We start from the raw sequence: 24,739 nt of genomic DNA, 5'->3' as shown, positions 1-24,739 counted from the left end.
ACTATTCAGTGGCCACCATGGAGGCGAGAAGGCAGTGGCATGACATATTTAAAATTCTGAGAGAGAAAAATTTCCAACCAAGAATACTTTATCCAGCAAAACTCTCCTTCAGATTTGAGGGAGAGCTTAAATTTTTCACAGACAAACAAATGCTGAGAGACTTTGCCGATGAAAGACCTGCCCTACTTCAGATTCTGAGGGGAGCCCTGCTGGCGGAGAGACAGGGAAAGGAGAAAGAGATATAGAGAATTTTAACAGACACATATAGTACCTTACATCCCAAATCACCAGGATACTCACTTTTTTCTAGTGACCACAGATCTTTCTCCAGAAGGGACCATAAACTGGGACATAAAACAAGCCTCAAGAAATTAAAAAAAAAAATTGAATATACTCAAAGCACGTTCTCCAACCACAATGGAATACAAATAGAAGTCAATAATTTTTTAACTGTAATTCCACTAGTTACTTCCTACATGATATAAAATACACAAACTCTTAAGAAATGCAGAAAATAATACCTACTTAACAGAGTTTTTGGGAGGATAATACGAGGTAATACACATAAGTGTTTATAAGAGTGCCTGTCACATAGTAAACACTCATTGAATGTATTTATTATTATTATTATTATTATCATTAACATTACTATTTCAGAAGCAACTGACCCCATTCCCCCTGGCCCTGGCCTGGCCTATCCATCCCCTTGCCCACCATGGAATCCTTCCCCACACGTGGATAGCCATACCAATCATTTGGATTGGTACCAAGGGTTGAAACTTAATTTGTTCTCTGAAAGTCTGGTCTTGCCAGACCAGTGCTGCAAAGTAAAGGAAAACTTCCAATTCTGGGCCAGTTAATTAGGAGAGACAAATCTGAGTAGGGAGATTCAGGGACAATCAAATTTCACCCTGCAGGTGAAGGCCCACTCTCCCTACTCCAGCTTTGGTTAGCCACCATGAAAATAACTGTGGTAGACTGCTATTTGGGTGCTGGTATTCATGCTCTCAGGTAGTCCCCTCCCACATTGACTCTGGCCATGCAACTACTTTGGCCAATGGGACATTAGCAAGCAGGATGCAAGCATAGACTTGATAAATGCTTACACACTGGGGCTAGTCCTCTTGGAATGCTCACTCTTGGGGGCCCTAAGCAATCAAGTAAGAAGTCTGGCTACTCTGCTGGGGAGACCACTTCGGAGGACATCCTAAAACTACATGGAGATAATCAGTAGCCCAGTTGTCCCAGCAGTTTTCCCTGCTGAGCCCAGCTCTCAGCCAACTGCTAGCTGAATGTAGCCCCAAGAGTAACCACAAGCAAGATGAAGAGAAAAACTGCCCACCTGAGTCTAGCCTGGATGGAAGACTCATGAGCAAATAAAATGGTTGTTTTAAACCGACAAGTTTTGGGGTGCTTTTACACAGCAATATAAAGTCAACACAGCAACCACATTTGGTAACTTTTCCATAGCTCCATAGAATTCTCAAGTGCCTCCCATACCTGCAAGAGTAGGATTGTTGTCATCCCCATTTTACAGATGGGAATGCTGAGCCCCAAAGAAGGGATCAACCCTAGCCAAGCAGAGGCAGAGGTGCCACACAGGTCTTCTGAGTCAGCTCCGTCCACTGCCTCTTCCATTGCAGTAGCCTACTCAGACAAAGAAACAAACAGTAGCAGAAGAAGCTATAGAAGGAGCACTGAACTGAGTCACAGTGACCCAGTTTGAAGTCTGCCATTGTTTGGCTATATGAGTTTAGATAACTCAAACCATTTCCCTCCCCATACCTCAATCTTTCCAGCTGTTCAGTGAGAGAGAAATGAACTCAAATGCTCACAGAAACTAAGCAAATTACATAGACAAGGGAAACAGAGAAGGTGGGGACTGTGGTGAATGGGTAAGGACACACCCAACTAAAGGGGAAGGCCATTACCCGGCTCCAGCAAAGTGTTACCATGTGGGAATGTGGGTCCAGTAGGGCCAGAATGCCTGATCTTTCCCCCGCTTAGGCTAGAAGAGTGGCTCATGATGTGAAATCTCCCAACATTAAAATATTATTTCTTTTCTTGTTTATTTATTTTTGTTTGTTTAAAAATATATATTATTAATTCATTTGAATTTCTAAAAATACTACGTGGGACCAAGAAAATATATCTATTTGACTTTCAAGTTGCTGGTTTGAAATCCTGTGTCCATATTAATTCAAAATATCTGCCACAGTTTACACTGGCGCCAGAGAAGGATACCAACCCTAACCCACCTTGTGCTATACACACAGAGGTTCCTTCTATTTTCAGAGCTACAGAGCCTGAACAGTGTGGAAGTCTTGGATTGGGCCCACCGTCTTTCTCTCCAGACTCTCATCTCCTGCCCTCCCACCCATCCAGCTATGCTGCAGGGGAAGGGATGCAGAAACCCAGCCTCAAAGGGCTAAAGGGGACCTGGGTTATAACTGATGAGGCCTCACAGGTGAGCTAGGAGTGGAAGGGAACTAATACCTATTAAGCACCTACTGTATGCCAGGCATCACGGTAGCCTCTGCAGTATTTTGTAGTGGTGAAGGGCCTAGACCCTCCAGTCCTGGGTTCTAATCCCGGCTCTGCCACTTATGAGCTGTCTGAGCTCTGCCCCTTGTGAGCTGTGTATCCTTGGGCTACTCTCTGCCTCTCCTGGCCTCAGTTTTCTTATTTGTAAAACGGAAATTATAGTGTTTCCAGCCACTCAAGGCTTTTGTGGGGGATTACATAGAAAAAGGTATATTTGGCAGATACATGAATCGGCTAACACCAAATTGTTCACAGTCTCCCTTGCTGCAAAGGCTGGAAATTTAAAATACTTACTTCCCAGGCTCCCTAGGAGCTAGGGTTGGCCAATGATATGCAAGTGGGAATTGCCTGGTGTTCTTCCCAGAAAAAAAATTTTTTAAGAGACAAACCCAAGGAGCATTCTTCTTCAGCCTTTTGTACTTCTCCCTTCTGCCTGGAACACAGACGTGATGCACAGAGGCACAGCAGTCCTCTTGAAACCTTGAAAACAAAGATTGACGTTAAAAGGATGGCAAAGCAGAAAGGCAGAGCCAGGATTCCTCCAGATTTCTTGCTTTGTGGGATAAATCAGGCTCCATGTGTTTGCACTGCTTTTACTTTTGACTTTTATTTTTTGCTGCCAAACACATTTCTGACTCATACATCATAATACCTGGTTCATTGTAGTGCTCAATAAATGTTAGCTATGGTTATTTTGCCTGTATTACCTCTCATGATCGTCATAGCCACTCCATGCTGTGGGTCATATTACTCTCAGTTTAGAAGTGAAGAAGGTCAGACTTCTTCCCAGGGTAGGTTGTAAAGTTTCAATGAGATGGGCGGCCATACTAACAGCAAACATTTATTCAGTGCTTGCTATGTTCCTGGCATATTCTTCACATGTATCAACTCATTTAATCCTCATGGCAACCCTGTAAGGAGAATGCTATTACTATTGTCATTTAACAGAGGAGTAAACTGAGAGAGAGGTTAAGCAATTTGCCAAAAGTCATACCACTAGCACAACACAGATCGAGAACTCAAACTCAACAGGCTTAGGATAGTGCCTGAGATCTAGTGAGGATGTTATGTTTGTGTACGTGTGTGTGTGTGTGTGTGTGTGTGTGTGTGTGTGAATTAGAAAGAAGCAGCAGCAGCTCAGAGAGTTTAAATGACTTGTCTAAAGCCATCCGGTCAGGGAAAGGTGATGCCAGAATTTGGATCTCGGACATGCTGACTCCAGAACCACACTATTAAGGGAAATTCTGTGAGTAAAGAGATGTGTGGGCCTGCAATATTGAAGAGTCACATAATGTTTGCATCATGAGAAGTTCTGCCAAGAGAAAACTTGAGAGCCATACTCAAGGCTGCTGCCCTATCCAGATAAAGAATCTGACACTCAAAGAGGGGAAATGACTCATCCAAGGTCACCCAGCTAGAAAGGGGGAAATCCTGGGACCAGAATCCTGCTCTGACTCCAGACCTGCCCTCTCCAACAGCTCTGCTCCTCTTCTCCGTGACTGTGGAGCCACGAGGGTTCAGACGAGCATTGTTCATCACTGATCATAAAGAGCGTCGGAGACAGAAATGTAGCAGTAGTGAGGGATGGCCCAGCCATTATTTATACCAAATAAGAGGGCATTAAACAGGAGTGGCACATGCAGCTCTTTGGTCACCAGCCATTACTCTGACAGCCTTGTCATTCTCCGCAGGGCCGCCCAGGCTTGCGTGGCATGCAGAGAGCAGACCCTCACACTCTGGCTCACTATTAAAGCTCTTAATCATCTGAGAGAAAATACCAGCACTCTTGTTCAGCTCTGAGGGAAACTGCAATAAACTAATTGAAATTAAATGGCTTGGATCTCAGGAGGGGAGGAGCCTCTGGTAGGGAAATATGGAGTAAGCATTCATTCAACAAATATTTTTTCAGCACTTCCTATGTGGCTCTGCACAGTACTCCGTGCTACAAGTATGGCAATGATCAAAGCAGGTTCTCATGGAGATTGTATTTGTGGAAGGATTGAAATCTACCCTCTACAAACCATGGGCACACACACACAAAATGTGTAGGTTCTTTGTTTTCTATAACTGACAATTTTTTTTCTTGTGCATCTCCTGCTTTTTATTGAGAAAGAAAATATGAACCTGGTTATTAACAGTAACTCGGTCTCTTCCAGTTTAAATGTCTCATGTACTTAAGTATTTAGTATCTATTGAGTAGAAGGTTAGTCTTTCTATATCCTGACTCCTTCCTCTACTCAAGATGGTGTCTGGGTATGGTTAATTCCACACATGGGTCTTCTGGAAAGGCCACAAAGAACCAGGGAACAGAACGTGAGGCCATATGTGGACTACCCTCCCTCCCCATTGATTCAGTGTGTGGTGGTGGGACAAGGGATCCCCAAGATATTGCGGTTCAGGTTAATGAAAATCCATCTGCCAGTGCCCCGCCCATATTCCCTCAGCACTCACTTCCACACTCCAAATATAATTACTGCAACACCTGTGACCCTGCTTAGGGCTCTTTCCTGGCCTCAGGAAAGTAGGTTCATTAGCGGTTACCAGGGACTGATAGGAGAGGGGAAAAGGGAGTTATTGCTTAATGGGTACAGAGTGTCTGTTTGGGGTGATGGAAAAGTTTTGCTGTTGGATGGTGGTGATGATAGCTCCACATTGTAGATATAATCAATGCCACCAAACGGTATACTTAAAATGGTTAAAATGGCAAATTTTATGTTATATATATGATACCACACACTGGACAAGGGAGAAGTGCTGGAGACAGCAGGCCTCCAGAAATATCCTTTAACAAATGGCAGATGAGGAGTTGGTAGCTACCCCAGGGTCCTCGCCCATTGTATGAGTGTTCTTAATTGTCTCCCAGAGCTCCCCAGGGGATTAAGCTCCAGTTGCCCACAGTGATCACACAGGATTATTGACAGTTTTCCTTTTCTGTCTCACTCCTCACTCTACTAACAGTGTTTCCTGGGAACCTCCCCTTAGTCTCAAATTCCTGTCTGGGATCTACCTCTGAGGTCTGAAGTAACCCTAAGACACCATCCATTTAATATTTTATTTCTTTTTATTGTGGTATCATATATATAACATAAAATTTGCCATTTTTACCATTTTTAAGTATTACCATTTGGTGGCATTGATTATATCTACAGTGTGGAGCTATTATCACCACCATCCATCACCAAAATTTTTCCATCACCCCAAACAGAAACTCTGTACCCATTAAGCAATAACTCCCTTTTCCCCTCTCCTACCAGTCCCTGGTAACTGCTAATGAATCTACTTATCCTAGATAATTCATATTAGTGGAAGCATACAGTATTTGTCCTTTTGTGTCTGGCTAATTTCAACTCAGCATAATGTTTTCAAAGTTCATCCATGTTGTAGCCTGTATTGTTAGAACTTCACTCCATTTTAATGGCTGAATAATATTCCACGGTATGGGTATACCACATTTTGTTATCCATTCATCTGTTGACGAACACGTGGGTTACTTCCACCTTTTGGCTGTCTGAACAATGCTACTATGAAAATTGGCATACAAATATCTGTTTGACCCTGTCTTTAGTTCTTTGGGGTATATACCTAGAAGTAGAATTGCCAAGTCATAAGGTATTACTATGTTTAACTTTTTGAGGAACTGCAAAACTGTTTTTCACAATGGCTGCACCATTTTACATTCCCACTAGCAATGTACTAGTGTTCCAATTTTTCCACATCCTTGCATTTAATATATTAAAATGTTATATCCTTTATATATTCTATCAGGAGGTGACAGACAATAAACAAATATGCACATGTAGCAGAAACCCCTTGTTCTCATGTTATCATGGTAGATATTTGGTCAGTGAATCAAAAATATTGGTTAGAAAGAGTAATCATAATATATGACACTGTCTTCATTTCCTAAAGCTACTGTAACAAAGGATCACAAACAGGTGGCTTAAAACAAGAGAAATTTATTGTCTCACAGTTCTGGAGGCTCAAAGTACAAAATGAAGGTGCCATCAGGGCCTGCTTCCTCTTTAACCTTTAGGGCAGAATTCTTGCTTGCCTCTGCTAGCTTCTGGTGGTTTGCCAGCAATCTTTGAGCTTCAATTTCTGCCTCTGTCATCACGTGGCATTCTCCCCTGAGTCTCTCAGTCTGTGTCCAATTTCCCCCTCATAAGGACAGCAGTTTGGCCTCATCTTAACCAAAACATCTTCAAAGATCCTATTTCCAAATAAGGTCACACAGGACCAGGGGTAAGGTCTTGAACATGCCTTTTTGAGGGACACAATTCAACCCGTAACAGATAAATACATACCTTTTTCGGTTTAATTTCAAACAAATAAATATACAGTCAGATGCCAATCTTTTGACGGAAAACCAATCTTCAGAAAATTCCACATCACTTACTAAGGCTTCTGAGTGAGCTGAGATATGCTTGGGAGGAGTCTGAAGGAGAGGAAAGGGAATGACAGAAAGGGAATTGAGGAGGGGCAGAGCCAGCTCTTGAACTCAGGGCTTGTGGATCTCAAACTTCACATCACCGTCAGAATGCCCCAAACTTAAAGTAGAGTCATACTTGTGGTAAAGCTGGCCAGTAACCAGCCCTTCCAGGGGACCAGAAACAGTTAGCAACTGTGTTTCTCAGCAACACTGCCCCAAAGAGGTGGGCAACTGCTGCCCAGTTTCATATCCCAGGCCAGCTATTCTCTCCACCCACCAACCCAGAAGGACCAGGGCCAGAGCAGTCAAAGAGGATGTGAGAGGGGAGCTGCTTCCTGGAATGGTGTGTTATTTTATAGCAGGGTCATAGGATGTCAGTGTGGGAAGGGCTTTCAGATCAGTCTCCCCCTTCCCCCATCATATATATATATGGGCTTCCTAAGGTACAGACTGGGGAATGGACTTGTTATCAACTTTCTCATGAGGAGCACTATAGTTAACACAAAGTAAAGTGCTTTCATGGTTCCCAGTGATTCTCCCAGTGGCTGTGCCAGTGCTCCCCATCTTTATTCTGGAAATGGAGCTATAGCAATTGGTCCAGGCCATGAGCATGGGACTCAAGCCAGGCCAATTAGACATCTCCTGGAATATTTTACACCGAAACTAGGAGAGAGATGTTCTCTTTCTTCCCAGAGTTGCTAAAGCAAGAAGGCTGTGATTACAGAGATGCCAGAGGTCACACTCCCCTCCCTGTGGAGGAAGTCCATCTGTGATAGGGAAGAATGGCTCCGACAAGCAAAGAGAAGCAGAGCCCAGAGAGGAGAGCCTGATGGCAATTGGAAATCTGGATCTAATCATCTCTGGGATCAGCTACAACACTGCTCCGTCCATGGTTTGGTTATGTGACCCACGAAATCCTCTTTTCTTGTTCAAGCTAGTTGGAGTTAGATTTCTATCACTTCCAACAAAGAATCCTATCTAAAACATACATCCCCCGCAATGGCAGAGATGAGGAGTCTTCAAGTGGCCTCCCAGACAACAGACGTCCCCTGCTTAATTGTCCTTTTCACACAAGCATGCATGCAGGCACACACATACACACTCACTCACTCACTCACAACAGGGTTAAAGAAAAAGTTTTAAGGGAAAGGTATTACCATAATAGTATTCTGAGTCAGGTACTATATTGTTTAACCCCTTTGTAAATCCCAGCCGCTAAGTACATTCTCTCTAACTATATAAGGTAGTAACGAAAATAGAAGCTTTAGCTATTGTTCTGACTCTTATTCTCTCTCTCTTTTCTGAATCATTTATAAATTAATTTGTTACCTTTCATAATCTTTTATAACTGTAAACTAGACTGGAGCCATTCTTTATGAGAGATTGCACAATACCTCCTCACACACAGAAGGCCTTGTGTGCCTGTATACGCTTGAACATAAAGCGCTGGGGTTATTGGGTATTCCTCCAAAAGTGGGCCCCAGCCTGATGGGCAGAAGAGGAAGCTGAGAGTCATAAACTCAGAATCAAGGCCTCATTTCCTCTTTATTATTGGGAAAACAGTTGTAAATTGAGGAAAGTGAGTGTAAGTTTTTCTAAAGCCCTATTCTGGAAATGGGGGAGGAACCCATCACGTGAATATCCACCATTTGAGGGTTAAGTGCACTTTGGTAAACTGGAGTTGAAGGAAGACTATGGGCGGACTTTGCAAAGAGGGGTTGAGTCTTTGTATGAGGAAGAAATTACAAGAAGTGGAACCCATGGGTTTTTGATAGGTGATACATCAGACTGTTGTCAGGAATATTCACTCCCCTTCCACATACATGGATGGAGGATACTTCCTTTCCTCTTGACTTTGGTCAACGGGATGCTACTAGACATAAATCCAGTCCTCTTAACTGACCTGACGGGGTCATTTCCACTGCACCAGCTGCCCGCCTTGGGCTGAGGCTAAAAACTTGGCCCAGGTGGTAAAGACAAAGCAGGAAACAACTTGACTGCAGTCACACTCCCTGGCCTTGGGGTTTAGCTGGCTTCCCCAACCCTAACAACAGGAGACTTCTGGGGATTGGAGACTTAGATTTTCAAAAGACCTGCAGCTGGTGGTTTTAAAAATATATATATATATGTTTTTAAGACACTAAATATTTCTGTGCTTAGGATGCTGTCTGACACTCTAAAGTGTTCAATAAATTTGCTTGTTATTCTTGATCCTTCCCGATTTTTTTCCCACATACCTACATATATAAATATATATAAGTATCATTGTACACAGATGAGATATTATATACATAAAAATCTGTGGCTTAAAAAATTATAACACAATCATGTCTATAAAACTATCTCATTTTTTAAAAACCTTTTATCACTGAAAATTTCAAATATATACAAAAGTAGAGGGAATCATGTAACAAAGTCCCTATGCCTGAAACCCAGCATCAGTGATTAGTTTGGTTTTCATCTCTACCCACACCCACTTCCCCCTCTCCCATATTTTTCTGAAGCAAATATCAGACTCACATTTCATTCATAAACATTTCAGTATGTATTAGTTATATATTTTCTCTTTAATTTTTATTGGGATTGTTCAGATACCATACAATTATCCAAAGATCCAAAGTATACAATCAGTTGCACCTGGTACCCTCATACAGCTGTACATCCATCACCGCACTTAATTTTTGTTCAATTTTTAAAACTTTTCATTACTCCAGACAAGAAATAAAGTGAAAGACGAAAAAAGAAAAAAAAAAAAAAAAGAAAAGGAAACTCGAATCCTCCCATATCCCTGACCAACCTCCCTCAATTGTTGGCTCGTAGTGTTGGTAAAGTAAGTTTGTTACTGTTTATGAAAAAAATGTTGAAATACTACTAACTGTAGTATATAGTTTGCAATAAGTATATATTTCTTCCCTATATGCCCCTCTATTATTAACTTCTAGTTGTATTGTCATACATTTGTTCTGGTTCATGGAAGAGTTTTCTAATATTTGCACAGTTAATCATGGGCACTGCCCACCATAGGATTCAGTTTTATACATTCCCAACTTTTGACCTCCAACTTTCCTTCTGGTGATATATATGACTCTGAGCTTCCCCTTTCCACCTCATTCACGCACAATTTGGCACTGTTAGTTATTCTCACATCTTGCTACCGACACCTCTGTTCATTTCCAAACATTTAAGTTCATCCTAGTTGAACATTCTGCTCATACTAAGCAACCACTCCCATTCTTAAGCCTCGTCCTATATCTTGGTACCTTATATTTCATGTCTATGAGTTTACATATTATAATTAGTTCTTATCAGTGAGAACCTGCAATATTTGTCCTTATGTGTCTGGCTTATTTCACTCAGTATATTGCCCTTGAGGTTTTGTCATCAACACTTTTTTTTTTTTTTTTAAGATGGTTTTGTTCACACACCATACATTCCATCCTAAGTAAACAATCCATGGTTCTCTGTATGGTCACATATTTATGTGTTCACCACCTTCACCACTATCTATACAAGAGCACCTACATTTCTTCCACAAGGCAGGAGGGAGAGTCAAAGAAGGTAGAGAGGCAAAAGAAAGAGGAAAAAAAATGACAGCTAGGAAGTAGGAAAAGGAAAAGTAACCTTAAATCAAAGTAAAGAGTCACACAACATCACCAATGTCAAGTGTCTAACATGCCTCCTCTATCCCCTCCTCTTATCTGCATTTACCTTGGTATATCGCCTTTGTTACATTAAAGGAAGCATAATACAATGATTCTGTTAGTTACAGTCTCTATTATTTACGTTGACTGCATCCCTCCCCCAATGCCTCCCCATTTTTAACACCTTGCAAGGCTGACATTTGCTTGTTCTCCCTCGTAAAAGAACACATTTGTACGTTTTATCACAATTGTTGAACACTCTAGATTTCACCAAGTTACACAGTCCCAGTCTTTATCTTTCCTCCTTTCTTCTGGTGTCTCACATGCTCCCAACCTTCCTCTCTCAACCGTATTCATAGTTATCTTTGTTCAGTGTACTTACACTGCTGTGCTACCATCTCCCAAAATTGTGTTCCAAACCACGCACTCCTGTCTTCTATCACTCTGCAGTGCTCCCTTTAGTATTTCCTGTAGGGTGGGTGTCTTGTTCACAAAGTCTCTCATTGTCTGTCTGTCAGAAAATATTTTGAGCTCTGCCTCATATTTGAAGAACAGCTTTGCTGGATATAGGATTCTTGGTTGGCGATTTTTCTCTTTCGGTATCTTAAATATATCACCCCACTTCCTTCTTGCCTCCATGGTTTCTGCTGAGAGATCCGCACATAGTCTTATTAAGCTTCCTTTGTATGTGATGGATTGCTTTTCTCTTGCTGCTTTCAGGATTCTCTCTTCATCTTTGACATTTGATAATCTGATTAATAAGTGTCTTGGCGTAGGCCTGTTCAGATCTATTCTGTTTGGAGTACGCTGAGCTTCTTGGATCTGTAATTTTATATCTTTCATAAGAGATGGAAAATTTTCATTGATTATTTCCTCTATTATTGCATCTGCCCCTTTTCCTTTCTCTTCTCCTTCTGGGACACCAATGATACGGACATTCTTGTACTTTGTTTCATCCTTAAGTTCCTGGAGATGTTGCTCATATTTTTTCATTCTTTTCTCCATCTGCTCCTTTGCGTGTAGGCTTTCAGGTGTTTTGTTCTCCAGTTTTTGAGTGTTTTCTTCTGCCTCTTGAGATCTGCTGTTGTACATATATTGTGTCTTTCATCTCTTGTGTTGTGCCTTTCATTTCCATAGATTCTATTAGCTGTTTTTTTGAACTTTCGATTTCTGCCTTATGTATGCCCAGTGTTTTCTTTATAGCCTCTATCTCTTTTGTGAAATATTCTCTAAACTTTTTGAATTGATTTAGCATTAGTTGTTCAAATTCCTGTATCTCAGTTGAAGTGTACATTTGTTCCTTTGACTGGGCCATAGCTTTGTTTTTCTTAGTGTAGGTTGTAGTTTTCTGTTGTCTAGGCATCTGACCTCCTAGGTCACCCCAATCAGGTTTTCCTAGCCCAGAACAGCCTCAGGTCACAGAAGGAGGAAATATTCAGTATCTGGTTTCCCTGTTGGTTTTTCTTAGAGGAGTGATACACCTGTGCTTTCCTGCCTAGCAGGTGCACCTGTCAGCCTGTCACCGCCTGTGTAAGAGGGTGTGGCCTGTGGCTCTCCTCCCCCAGGCTTTGGGGTCTGGTTCCGAAAAGGCAGGCAGTAGAGCTGGGCCCCTCCCTTCCCTCTTGGGAAGCTATGCCCCCTCCAGAGAGGTCATCTGCCTATCAATAAGTTCTTTGTTTCTCTGATTCTGCTGATCAAAGTGTTTTGACTTTAAAATGGCTGAGGCTGTCTTTACTGCAAAGCGCTGTGGGCTGAAAATGGCTGAGGTTTTCTCCACAGAAAGAGAAAGGGACAGAAGAGCTCCCAGGTTCACCCATCAGCCAGAGATAGCACCCGATCCTCTGGGCTCCCTGTCCTGAGACAGATATGTCCCCCAACTCTCCCAACGTCAGTTGTCACCAAAAGCCTCTGTCTGCTTGTTGGTGATTCGCTGTCTGTATTGAGCAATTAACATTAAAACCCCAGTTGAAGCTGGGCTGAGAGAGTGCTGCTCTCTAGCACCACAAGGCTTCCATGAGGGAGGGGCTCTCAGCTCTCAGCGCGGGTCCGCAGTTTTACTTACAGATTTTTGCAGCAATCTTGGGCATTCCTCCCAATTCAGGTTGGTGGACGATGAGTAGACTGTCATGTTTGTCTCCCCGCAGTTATTCCAGGTTATTTACTAGTTTTTTGGTCATTTATGAATCGTTCTGGGGGGGACTAACAGTCTTCCACGCCTCTCTATGCCGCCATCTTAGCTCCTCCTAGTTATATATTTTTAATAACAAAAGTAATACCTTGCTGTTATAAAGACACACCAACATCACAGACACAGATAACATGGAAAATAAAAATTCCCATAACAACTTCTAGAGATAACTGTTAACACAATCTTAGTGAATATTCCTCTTATTCCCTTTTTCCATGCAATTCTAAAATATATTAATTTTTTTTATAAAAACAGGCTCATTTGGCACATTGTTTTGCAACATGAATATTTTACTTAGCAATATACATTGGACATATATCATTTGTTGCTCTCTTTCTACTGGATTCTCCTAGTTCCTCCAGGAAAGTAGAACAGGTTCTAGTGTAAAAGCTTCATCCAGAAGCCATCATGCAAAGCCAGGTAAGTCAGCATTTCCACCTTTCCTCTCCTCCCCTTGCCCTGCTGCAGATTTTTACTTAAATTGGCTCAGCCCAGGGGAAGAACCTAAGATGGCGGCTAGGTAAGACAGGGCAAAAAAACACCTCTGTGAAAAATACTAGATAAAAGCCAGAAAATGACCCAGAACACCAGTTCCAGCAATGCACCAGCTGGACAAGGTCTACTAAATCCACAGGGACCATGCACTTGGTGAAACTGGGAGTCTGAGTTCTGAAACGAGTGAGTGAGCTTGCTGAATGTCCGGCGGCCATGCTGCGGTGTGGGGAAACTGTGGGTTGGTGTTTGGAGGTGGACTAGTTCTTTTTTTAAAAAAACCCAAAAGCGGCTGCAGATACGGCAGCGAGAACCACACAGTGAAGTGTGGCAGGAACAGACTATGCAAATGCCTCAATATCTGGTGTGGAAGATAGCCCTTCATGCACCCGCTGCTAACTTTCTCGGAGCGAGGAAAGTAGAAGTTAGCCAAAAGGGGAAAAAAACCACGCCCCTTGCAGCCATCTTCCCAGTGGGCTGGGAACGCTTCTGCCTGGCGCAGGCACCATAGCCCAGAGCCATGCCAAAAAACCCAGTGTAACAGAAAGTGTTTCCAGCAACACAAGCACACGCCACAATATCGGGCGTGGAAAATAGCCTTTTGTGCACCCACAGCTAATTGTCCCGGAGCTGGAAAGGCGGAACTGTGCAAAAAGGGGGAAATTAACACGCCCCATTCAGCCATCCTTACAGCAGGCTGGGAATGCTGCTGCACGGCCCGGTGGTCCAGGCTTCCCTTGAGGGACGGTGCGCACTTGTGAAGTAGCACAGCCTTTCCTCAGCAGAGGCCCTAGAAGGGCATGGCTGGGCAGAGGGACCCACTTGGAATTCCCGGGGACCATACACCAATACCAAGGACTTGTGGGTCAGAGACAATCTGGGGCGAGACTGAACTGAAGGTTTAGACTCTTGCAACAGCCTTAAATCTCTAGGAACACCTGGGAGATTTGATTATTAAAGCTGCCCTGCCTCCCTAACCACTCAGACACACGCCCCACATTCAAAGCAGACAGTACCAACAACACACCCAGACTTGGTGCACCAATTGAACCCCACAATAATCAGACCCCCACACACCACAAAGACAAAGTTGGGGAAAATTGACTTGAGGGGAATAGGTGACTTGCGGACACCATCTGCTGGTTAGTTAGAGAAAGTGTAGGCCACCAAGCTGTAGATCTGACAAATCAGAGATTGGGGTTTGAATAATTCTTCATATCCTAAAAGAACACTATCAAGTAAAGCAAATGCCAAGGGGCCAAAAACAACAGAAAATTTTAAAGCATACAAAAAAAACAGATGATATGGATAACCCAAACCCAGACACCCAAATCAAAAGATCAGAAGACACACAGTACTTGGAGCAATTAATCAAAAAACTAAAGACAAACAATGAGACCATGGCACAGGATATAAAGGACATGAAGAAGAGCATGGCACAGGATATAAAGGACATGAAGAAGACCCTAGAAGAGCATAAAGAAGAAATTGCAAGAGTAAAAAAAAATTGATGATCTTATGGAAATAAAAGAAACTGTTGACCAAATTAAAAAGAGTCTGGATACTCATAGCACAAGACTAGAGGAAGCTGAACAACGACTCAGCGACCTCAAGGAACACAGAACAGAAAATGAAAGAACAAAAGAAAGAATGGGGGGAAAATTTTTAAAAAATCGAAATGGATCTCAGGGATATGATAGATAAAATAAAACGTCCAAACTTAAGAGTCACTGGTGTCCCAGAAGGGGAAGAGAAGGGTAAAGGTCTAGAAAGAGTATTCAAAGAAACTGTTGGGGAAAACTTCCCAAACCTTCTATACAATATAAATACACAAAGCATAAATGCCCAGTGGACTCCAAATAGAATAAATCCAAATAAACCCACTCCAAGACATATTCTGATCAGACTGTCAAATACTGAAGAGAAGGAGCAAGTTCTGAAAGCAGCAAGAGATAAGCAATTCACCACATACAAAGGAAACAACAGAAGACTAAGTAGTGACTACTCAGTGGCCACCATGGTGGCGAAAAGGCGGGTGGCATGACATATTTAAAATTCTGAGAGAGAACAATTTCCAACCAAGAATACTTTATCCAGCAAAACTCTCCTTCAAATTTGAGGGAGAGCTTAAATTTTTCACAAACAAATGCTGAGAGATTTTGCTAATAAAAGACCTGTCCTACTTCAGATACTAAAGAGAGCCCTACCAACAGAGAAACAAAGAAAGGAGAGAGAAATATAGAGAAATTGAAATTGGCTCAGCCCAGTCCGCACAAATTATGGCTGAGTTCTGAGAAACAGTTATGAACAGGCTATTTAAAGAGCAGCAGGGATGGAGAGTTGGGGGCAAGTAAAGCCTTCATCTGTGAGGCTGGACAATACACAACAAATAAAATTGAACTGGGGCCCCAGGGACCTGAACTTATCATCTCACTCTGTTCTTCCTTATGGTTAATTTGTTGAGGTATCTCTTTCTCAGATAGATTACAAGGGTGGGGAACTGAGCTCCCTTCATCTGTGTTTGGAAAACATTAGGCACTCAGGGAATGATAATATTAGCTTCCATTTACTGATCACTTACTTCTTTTAGGTAATCTTATTAGGTATAAATTTGGAAAAGAGAAAGAAAATCTATTATTACTTGGAGAAAATAGTATCATATAACTAGAAATACCAAGGGAATCAATTAAGAAGCTGTTAGAATCAATGAAATGATTCAATAGAATAACATGGTAAAGGATTAATAAACAGACATCATCTGCTTTCAAATATGCAAAAAATGACTTAAAAGACAATGGAAGAAAATATCGCATTTATGATAGCATCAAAAAAAGACAGAAAAAGATTCAGGTTGTAAAGAAACTTAAACATTTCTTTACAAAATACCTGGGAATAAAAGTGTAAGATCTACATGAAAAAAACTAAAATACTACCGAAGGACATGAAAGATTTAACAAATAGTGTGAGAATTAGATTAAGTTTAGCTTTCACACAGGGTGGGGGAAGCTCAGGGGAACGGCAGAGGGTTAAGAAGCCAAGCTGTAATCGGTGGCCGGTCCTCCTGTTTATCTGCTGCCCACTGTCCTTGCAAGACTGAGCCGGGGTGGGGTGGGGTGGGGTGGAGGTTCCTAAAATAGCCTCATAACTTGTTACCAAACTAGCTCAGACTGGCTCTGCAGTTAAAGAACAACGGAAAAAGTCCTGGGCATAACAATTATAGTCAGGGATGGAGACTTGTTTCAAATGTTTCAACTTTGCCTGGGAGACTTATTTTGAATGTTTCAAATTTGCCCAGGCTGCAAATTTGCATGTTTCAAATTTGCACCGGGTAGTTAGGCCTGTGGAATAGAATGTAACCTCTGAAGTATCCAGCCACTGGAGAAACAGGGGAGAGACTTGCAAGTTAGGCGTAGGGAATAAATAGTGCTGGGTCTATTGTTCTGGGCACCAACCCCCCACATTTTGGTTGCGCGCCCGTTCTTGCAAGATCGTGAATAAATTCTTTTCTTCTCCACAATCTGGTAAGCATTTATTCCTTTTGAGGAATAGCGCTTGTTTCTCACACATAGGAAAACATAACATGTTCTTGGATAAGATGACTCAATAATACAAAGATGTCATTTCCTTTATGTTTATGTATCCACTTAACCTGATCTCAATTAGAATACCAACAGTTATTTTTCAAACTAAAAAAAGTAAGTCTAAATTTCAGAAGAAAAATAAACAATAGCTGAGAAAAACTCTAAAAGAATGAAAGAAGACTTGCCCTGTCAGACATTCAAACTTATTATGTAATCCAGTAATTAAAACAGTATCGTAATGTTTCAAAATTCATATAGGAATTAAGTATATGATAAAGATGGCATCTCACACTGAACAAGAAAAAGACAGACTATTCCAAGACAGTTAATGGGACAACTGGATTTGGAAAAAATAACATATGGAAAACAAATAAAATTAGATCCATTCTTACATCTGTTCATGGGGATAATTTCTACAGGGATCAAAGTTTTAAATGAAAAAATAAAAATACTAGGAGAAAACATGGGAAAATTCCTTTATTTTGTTGGCATAGAAAAGGTCTAATTGTGACTCAAAATCCAGAAGCTATAAAAGAAAAATCTAATAAATATGACTACAAAAACAAAAATAAATAAACAACAACAAAACAAACAAACAAACAAAAACTGTATGGCAAAAAATACCAGAAGAAAGTTAAAAGACAAACTACAAACTGGGAAAAAAAGTCATCTTCAACTAATATTACAGGCAGAGTTAAACCCCTAGTATAAATAAAAGAGCTCCAAAAAATCAAACATATGAAAATGGGCAAAGGATAAGAATAGATAATTCACAGAAAAGAAAATACATGAAGAAAGGCTCAGCATAACTCATAATAAGAAAAATGCAAATTAAAGCCCATGGAGCTACCATTTTTCACCATCAGACTGGCAAAAACCCTAACATTACACTCTGCTGGGAAAGAAAGTGAGAAATGAAAATTGGTGCAACCCTTATTGAGGGCAATTTGGAAATATCAAAAAATTAAAAATGCATATATCTTCTCACCAAACAATTTCATTTCTGAGAATTTTTCATTTGCCATTAAGTGTGAAATGACAAATGCATAAGGTTATTTGTTGTGGCATTATTCATAATAGCAAATGATTAGAAAGAACTTAAGTGTTCATCAGGAGACAGGTTAAATACAATGCAGTACATCCATACAATGATACACAGCTGTAAAAAAAAAACAAAACAAAAACAAAAACAAAAGAAAATGAATGGGACTACAGGTATCACCAAGATGGAGTAGCTCCATTCCTCCCAGATCCTCCCTCTTACAACTAAAATACACCAGACATAATACAACAAGCATAGGAGGACTCTGAGAAATGGAAAGAAGGCAGCGGACTGCCTAGAGACAATGGAAATTGAAGACACAGTGGTGAGTTCCCTGGGTCTCCTTATTGCCTCCCATATACCCCAGACAGGGCACTATATGGAAGCCTCCAACAAGAACTTCCAACAGGCACAGACCAAAAAAAAACCCCAAGAGAAGCCTGTTCCCCCATCAAAAGACTACAAAAAGTATATCTGAGAATTAACAAATGATTATAGTTACTGAATCATTATATAGTTGCTTTCTTACTTTCTAGTTATATTGTAGAATAGCCAAAAGTAATACCTGAAACTACTGAAACTCACTGAACTGTAACCCAGATGCCTTGATCTCTGATAATGATTGTATCTTTATCTTATAACTGTAAAGCCTCATGATAACTCATCACTGGCCCTGCTTGTACCCACTTATCTTGTTTTACAACTCTGAAGTCTTATGATCATGTAGACAGCCCCTTAATGTTCTGAGTCAGCTCAACTAACCCACCCCAATTTCAAGGCTATCTTACTAGACAAAGCTAGTTCTAACCAGAATTAGCCCAACTGACATGCATAGTAGTTTAAACCTTAACCTATAGGTGACCCATACCATTATCATACTAAAAATAGCACCCATCATCATGTTAAGGCCACCATTTTCTTAAATACATTCTGTGACTAAGCATGTAATCAATCTGCACATGCTCAATAATTAGACTATGTGCCAGTTTGGGTGTATTATGTCCCCCAAAATGCCATCTTCTTTAATACACTCTTGTAGGAGCAGACATATTAGTGTTGATTAGGTCAGAATCCTGTGATTGAGTGTTTCCATGGAGGTGGGACCCAATCAACTGTGGGTGAGAACTTTGATTGGATTACTTCCACAGAGGTGTTAACCCACCCATTCAGGGTGGGTCTTTGATTAAATCACTAATAGAGTCCTATACAAGAGTTCACAAACAGGACCTCAGAGCACAGCTGAGAGTGCCATTTTGGAGAGCAGCTGAGAGAAACATTTTGGAGATGGCCACTGAAAGCAGACTTCTGCTGACAATTTGGGGATGCTAGCCCAGTGTTTGCTCCAGAGTAGCTAAGAGAGGACAAAACGCCCCAAGAGCAACATTTTGGAGAATGCACAGAGAGCTGGGAGAGGAGCTGGAACACAACCTGGGATCAGCAGATGCCAGCCACGTGCCTTACCCGAGCTAACAGATTTTCTGAACACCATTGGTCTTCCTTTGGTGAAGGTATACTCGTGTTAACACCTTAACTTAGACGTTTTTATGGCCTTAAGACTGTAACTGCATAACCAAATAAACCCCCTTTATAAAAGCCAATCCATTTCTGGTATTTTGCATAATGGCAGCATTAGCAAACCAGAACAGACTATCTCTAACTTTGTCATCTTGAGCCATTATTCTCATTTTCCTAAACCTGCCTGTCTTTGAATACCATAAAACTCTCAAAGTTACTGCAATTCAGGGAGACAGATCTGAGGTCCATAAGCCTCCTGTTCTCCTTGCTTTGCACTTTGCAATAAAGCTCTTTCTCCCTTTGAAATCCAAGTGTCACAGGATTGGTCATTGTGAGCATTGAGCAGAGTACCCATGCTTTGATTGGTATCAAAAGGGTGGCCTTTTTGGCAATATCTGCCCACCTCCAACCAAAAACCAATGGAAAAACTATATGCATACTCACCTCCACCCCCTACAGTTTCAATAGGGCTGAGCAAAATGTGATTTTGTATCTTCCTGGTGTCTGCAGGAAGCCAATCTTCCATCCTCAACCTGGTAGAACCAAGTGGTGCTTCGATACCCATGAGGGTAGTGTCATCAGGGTCCACCTCCACTCAGCAGCGAGGAAGCAGAATAATGGTGTGGTGGGGATGCAGGGCTCTCTGACACTTCCAATTCCGTCCCCCATTTACCTCTCCTGTTGTCAGCGGGGCTCATCAGGGAGCTGTGCATCCTCCCCCACCCTGCAGCAACAAAGATGTGTGAGTCATCCCTCTGCTTCTCACTTTCCTGGTATCATTAGGGCCCAGCAGGAAGCTGATCTTCACCCTTAATGGAGGCAATGAAGTGATGTGAAGTGGTGCCCCCTTTACCCAACAAGGTGTCAACAGGGCAAAGGGGAGAGCTAAACTTCCAGCCCATCCATCTGCAATGAGGCAACAAGAGTCTGTGCTCTACTTTTGCTGGGGTGATGTTGGTGGGACCCAGCAGGAAGCTGAACATAAACACCCACCTAGCCCTCATGCTACACCTCAACAGAAGACTGCCTGCAACAAAAATAAGATTAAACAGGATCAACAGACTCGTAATATAAGATCAAAAGTGTCCAGCATACAATTAGAAGTCATTCATTTTACCAAGAACCTGGAAAATAATAACATGAATGAGAAAAGACAATCAATAGATACCAACACAGAGATGAATTAGGTATTGGAACTACTGGATAAGGATTTTAAGGCCACTACCATAAAGGTGCTTCAACAAGCAATTACAAATTCTCTTGAAACAAATTAAAAGATTAAAAGAAACTCAGAGCTCAGCAAAGAAATAGAAGATATATATATATCTCCTAATTGAAATTAAATAACTAAACTATAATAACAGAAGAATTTTTTAACTTGATGGATGGAGATGACAGAGAATGAAATTAGTGAACTTAAGGCGAGAATCAATAGAATTTACCCAATTTGAACAACAGAGAGAAAACAGACTGAAAAAAAATAATGAACAGGATCTCAAGGACCTGTGGGACAATAACAAAAGAGCTAACATTCATATTATCAGAGTCCCAGAAGAAAGGGTTCAAAGGATGAGATGTCCCAGGGAGCACCACCACTCATCCAGTATGGAGCTCACCTGTGAAATTTTCTAAATCCTCTTTTGGACATTGAAAGCTGTCATCCGGGTCTTGCTGCTGGTTTACCCTTATACACTTAGTGTATCATTTTGCTTAATTCTCAATAAATCCCTTTGAGGTAGAAAAAAAAGAAGAGAGAGATACAGTGGAACTGAAATAGTATTCAATGAAATAATTTAAAACTGTGAAATGGCAAAAGGTAAATCCTATGCATTCAAGAAGCTGAGTTAACTCCATATTGGATAAACCCAAAGAAATTTACATCAAGACATCATAATTAAATTTCTAAAAACTAAAGGCATAGAAAAATCTTGAAAGCAGTCAGAGAGAAATGATGCATTATTTTAGGGGAAGATCAATTCATATAACAACACAAAGCTCATCTGAAACCATGGAAACCAGAAGGACACCTGGCACAATATTTTTCAAGTAGAGCAGTCAACCTTCAATTTTATATCCAGTGAAGATATCCTTCAGAAATGAAGAGAAAAGGAAGACATTCTCAGATAAAGTAAAACTAAGAGAATTTAATTTCTAGCAAACCTACTTACTGTTAAAGAATGGCTAAAGGAAGTTCTCTAAACAAAAAGCAAATAATAACATAAGGCGGCTCAGAACTTCAGAAAGGAAAGAAGAATACCAGAATGGGTAAAAATAGACGTAAATATAATAGGACGTCCTTCTCATGGGTTTCTTAAAGCATACTTGATGGTTGAATAAAAAATGGTAACACCATCTGATATGTCAATGTATGTAGAAGTAATACTTAAGATGATTACATTTAAAAAGTAGGCAGGGTAAAATAACCTAAATAGAAGTTGCTACACTTCACCTAAAGTGGCAAAACATTGATATTAGTAGACTGTAGTGTTAGGTATGCATTTTGTAATACCGTGAGCAACCACTAAGAAAATTATATGCTATAACTAAACTAACTTTTAAACTAAACTACACATTAAAACTAAACACCATAAATAAACTATACACTAAAACTAAACACCATAAATAAATCAAAGTGGATTCTAGAAAATATTCAAGTAATCCCTAGGAAGGCAAGAGAAGAGAAACAGAGGAAACAAACAGAAAATAAATAATAGAATGGAAGATTTAAGCCCAAACATATCATTAATGATGTAAATCCTCCAATTAAAAGACAGAGATTGGCAGATTGGCTTAAAAACAAAACAAAACAAAACCAAGATCCAACAATATGATATATATAAGAAACTCACTACAAATACAACAGCATAGGTAGGTTGAAAGTAAAAGGATGAAAAAAAGATATACCATGCAAATATCAATTTTTTTAAAAGCAGGAATGGCTATATTAATATCTGATAAAGTAGACTTCAGAGCAAAGAAAATGTCTAGAGACCAACAGAGCGACATAATGATTCTAAATGTGTATGTACCGAACAACAGAGCATCAAAATACATGAAGCAAAAACTGATGGAGCTGAAAGGAGAAATTAATCTACAATTAGATTGGGGATTTCAACACTCCACTATCTGCAATTCATAGAAAAATGAGACCAAAACTCAGTAGAGATATAGAAGGACTGAACAACATAATCAATCAACAGGATCTAATTGACATATATAGACTATGCCACCCAACAAGAACAGAAGACACTTTTTTTCCCCCAAATACTCATGGAATATTCAGCAAGATAGACTGTATCTTGGATCATACATAAAACAAACCTCAACAAATTTAAAAGAATTGAAATCATGTAGAGTATTTACCCTGACCATAATAGAACTAGAAATCATTAACAGAATGACAACAGGAAAATCTCCAGTCACTTAGGAACTAAACAACACACTTCTAAATAAATCAAAGAGGAAGCCTCAAAAGAAATTTAAAAACAACAACATATAACTGAATTAAAATGAAAATACAACATATCAAAATATGTAAGGTACAACTAAAACAGAACTGAGAATTAAATTTATAGCACTAAATATTTGCATTAGAAGCAGGAAAGGTCTCAAATCAATAATCTAGGTTCCAACCTCAAGAAACTACAAAAAAAAAAAGAGCAAAATAAACCAAAGAAAGCAGAAGAAAGGATATAGTAAAGATAAAAGCAGAAATCAATGACCCTGAAAACAGGAAAACAATCAAGAAAATTGATGAAGCAAAAAGCTTATTCTTCGAAAAAATAAAATAATAAAAATAAAATTGATAAACCTCTAGACTGACAGTGTTAAGCAGAGAGAAGACACAAATCCCTAATATTAGGAATGAAACAGGGATAGCACTACAAATCTCACAGCCATTAAAAGGATAATAAGTGAATACTACAAAAAACTTTACACTCATTTATAAATAACTTATAAGAAATGGTCCAATTGCTTGAAACTACAACCTTCCAAAACTCAACCAACATGAAATAGTCCTATAACCATGAAAGAAAACAAATTTGTAATGTAAAACTCCCCAAAAAAAGAAATCCCCAGGCCTGGATGGCTTCACTGGAGAATTCTACCAAATATTTTAAGAAGAATTAACAATAATTTTATACACTCTATTCCAAAAAATAGAGGAGGTAATACTTCCTAATTAATTTTATCAGGGAAGTATTACTCTGATAACAAAACCAGATAAAGAAAGAAGAAAGGAAGAAAGAAAGAGAAAAGGAAGGGGAAGACAGAAGGAAGGAAGGAAGGAAGGAAGGAAGGAAGGAAGGAAGGAAGGAAGGAAGAGGGAGGGAGGGAAGGAGGGAAGGAAGGAAAAAAGAAGGGAAGAATAAGAAAGAAAACCACACTCCAAATATTCATGAACTTAGACACAAACATTCTCATAAAACTTAAATCAAATCCAGCAATGTATACAAAGAGTAACATACCATGACCAAGTGGGATTTATTTCAGGTATGCAAGGTTGATTTAACATTTGAAAATCAATCAATGTAATCCACCATATCAACAGGCTAAAGAAGAGAAATCACATAATCAGATCAATTGACATGGATAAAGCATTTGACAAAAATACAACACATATTCATGAGAAAACTTTCAGCAAACTAGGAATAGAGGGGAACTTCTTCAACTTGATAAAAACATCTACATAAAAACTACAGCTAACATCATACTTAGTGAAAGACAGTGTTTCTATGATCAAGGACAAAACAAGTATGTCCGTTTTTACTGCTCTTATTGAACATGTTACTAGAAGTTGTAGCTACTGCAATAGGCAAGAAAAAGAAATAAAAGGAAGAAATCATACTGCCCCTATTTGCAGATGACATGACTGCCTACATAGAAAATCCCAAGAAACTAAAAACAAACAAACAAACAAAAAAACACCTCCTAGAACTATAAGCATGTGCAGCAACATCACAGGATATAAGACCCACACTCAAAAAATCAGTCACATTTCTGTCTACTAATAATGCACACATGGAAACTGAAATTATAGGCACAATACCATTTACAATCACTCCAAAGAAAATTAAACACTTAGTTATAAAATTAACAAACCATGTAAAGGATTTGTATGCTGAAAATTACAAAATGCTGGTAAAAGAAATCAAAGACCTAAATAAATACATTGGAAGACTCAACATAATTAAGATGTCAATTCCCAAATTGATCTATAGGTTTAATGCAATTCCTATAAAAATTCCTATCAAAATCCCAGCAAGATTTTTTTGACATAGACAAGTTTAGAATAGCTAAACCAAT

At 39.9% G+C, this 24,739-nt stretch overlaps 1 long non-coding RNA gene across 1 annotated transcript in view; it reads right to left on the bottom strand.

Moving 5' to 3' along the window:
* Positions 1-2,639: 2,639 nt before the first annotated feature.
* The window catches only part of LOC119515564, a 94,047-nt gene continuing 71,947 nt past the window's right edge, over positions 2,640-24,739 (bottom strand). Inside the window, exon 3 of the long non-coding RNA XR_005213089.1 lies at positions 2,640-3,024. This is a non-coding gene — a long non-coding RNA (uncharacterized LOC119515564). The remainder of the gene's footprint in view (positions 3,025-24,739) is intronic.

The sequence above is a fragment of the Choloepus didactylus genome, chromosome 19 (assembly GCF_015220235.1).
Source record: "Choloepus didactylus isolate mChoDid1 chromosome 19, mChoDid1.pri, whole genome shotgun sequence".
Taxonomy (NCBI): Eukaryota; Metazoa; Chordata; class Mammalia; order Pilosa; family Megalonychidae; genus Choloepus; species Choloepus didactylus.
This window is presented reverse-complemented; position numbering and strand designations above follow the sequence as displayed.